The following is a 1,937-nucleotide window of genomic DNA, read 5'->3' as shown; positions in this document are numbered from 1 at the left end:
TTTGGTGAGTTCCTTGTAGATTTTAGATACTAGCCCTTTATCTGATATGTCGTTTGCAACTATCTTTTCCCATTTTGTCGGTTGCCTATTAGTTTTCTTGATTGTTTCCTTTGCCTTGCAGAAGCTTTTTATCTTGATGAAGTCCCTTTTTGGTTTTTTGTAAGTATTGGCTTTAATACTGGTTTAGCATTATTTATTCCTAATTTTAAAAAGTACTTTTTCTACTTTATTTCAGTATCAGATATAGAAGGTGGTGATGGACTGCAGCTCAGAAAGGAACATACTCTCAAAATATTTGCTTATATCAATTCCTGGACACAGAGGTATGCATCTTTAAGTACTTTAAAGACTAATTTTGTGAGTTATACTTTAAATTCATGTTGTTTGTCGTGAAATTTCCTTTTTAGGATGTTGGATTGTATACCTTTGGTCATTAAATGACAGTTATTAATATTTATTAAATATTTAATATTTAACATTTATTAAATCTTTTCTTCTTAAACATGAGGCCACTGATGGTTTTGTTTGTAAAACATGAGAATAAAAATCAGTTTCTTTAACTCTTCTTTCATTATTTAGAAGTAGAGCGAATGAAAGTCTAACAAAAATTATTTTGAGAGATAGAAGAATTTTTATGGTATAGATTGAGACCTATAACTAGCGTAATCTGTTAAAAATCATTACTTTGGTAATGCACACTTTGACCCTTGTGGAAGCCACTTGTTATTTGTTTCATTTGCATAATAAGTAGGTACATTAGTCTAATTTTTAAGAAACATATTGATAGTATAAATATAATCAAAATTTTGTAACAGGAATTTGCAAATTCCTGATGTTAGCCTGTCATGGCTAAAAATTCTTTTTGTTTCCCTGTCCCATTAGTCCTTCTAAAATTTTTATGGGTAAAAAAATTTTTTTTCTTATGGGTAATGTTTGAAGCTTTGTGTGCAGTGATTAGTGAACATGTTAAATGCTACTAACGTAAATCAGTGTCCTGAGGTTCGTAGTCTAGCTGACCATAGAGTTTATCTTCAAATAGCATATATTCTAGGTAATAACCCTTTCTCCTATGTTTTTTCTTCTTTGTCAATAAAATTGGTACACATATTTGTTCTACAAAAGATTATAGACTTTAGTTATTTAAAACTTAAATGCCAAGCTCTGCACAGTGGCTGTATCGTAGCTAATGAGGTTTATCCAAGGTGCGATTATTGCTGATTGAAAGCTTCCATGCCGTCATTATTTGTGTCTCTTTTCTGAGTCTCAGCCAACTGAATTACTTTTGGCTAAGTTTAGGAATGGTTCCCAACACCTCTATTCTTTTCCTTATGGGTAGAGTTAGGTGATTGGATATTTCCTAATACAGATGTTAATGATTTAAAATTAATATTAGTAGTCCAAAGGATTTCTGAGAAATTTGCATTTGAGTCATAATTTTGGATGTATTTGGTGTAACTACGGTGAGGTGGCAATGTGCTGTGCTACTAAAAAAAAATGAAATTCAGAGAAATGGTAATGTTTCACCTCCAAGTTATTGGTGGTGTTGGGTGAAAGTTAAATTTTTCCATTCTTAGTCCACTTTTGCATTGATGTATACTTTTAATCTTTATATCAGGAATTTTTAACCAGGAGTGTGTGGATGGAATGAAATTATAAAGGAAGTATTGATGTGTACCATTTTAGGCATAATTGATAGGTTTTACCAGACTATCAAAGGATATTTGCCCCCAAACTATAGAGATCCTCTTACTTTTATCTCCTCTTGCTCTAGAGTATAGTGGTTAAGAGTGTGGCTGTGGAACCAGATTGATATGGCTTTGAGTCTTTCTTTATCACCTGTTTACTAGATAATTATGACAATTAGCTTGTAAATTATTATTTTTTTTAATGTTTATTTATTCTTGAGAGAGAAAGAGGATGAGCAGGGGAGGGGCAGA

At 31.8% G+C, this 1,937-nt stretch overlaps 1 pseudogene; it reads left to right on the top strand.

Moving 5' to 3' along the window:
• The first annotated feature begins 1,157 nt into the window (after positions 1–1,157).
• LOC115290886 lies at positions 1,158–1,311 on the top strand (annotated as a pseudogene).
• Positions 1,312–1,937: the final 626 nt, after the last annotated feature.

Source organism: Suricata suricatta, chromosome 4 (assembly GCF_006229205.1).
Source record: "Suricata suricatta isolate VVHF042 chromosome 4, meerkat_22Aug2017_6uvM2_HiC, whole genome shotgun sequence".
NCBI lineage: Eukaryota > Metazoa > Chordata > Mammalia > Carnivora > Herpestidae > Suricata > Suricata suricatta.
The sequence above is the reverse complement of the archived record's forward strand: the minus strand, read 5'-3'. Positions and strand labels throughout refer to the sequence as shown.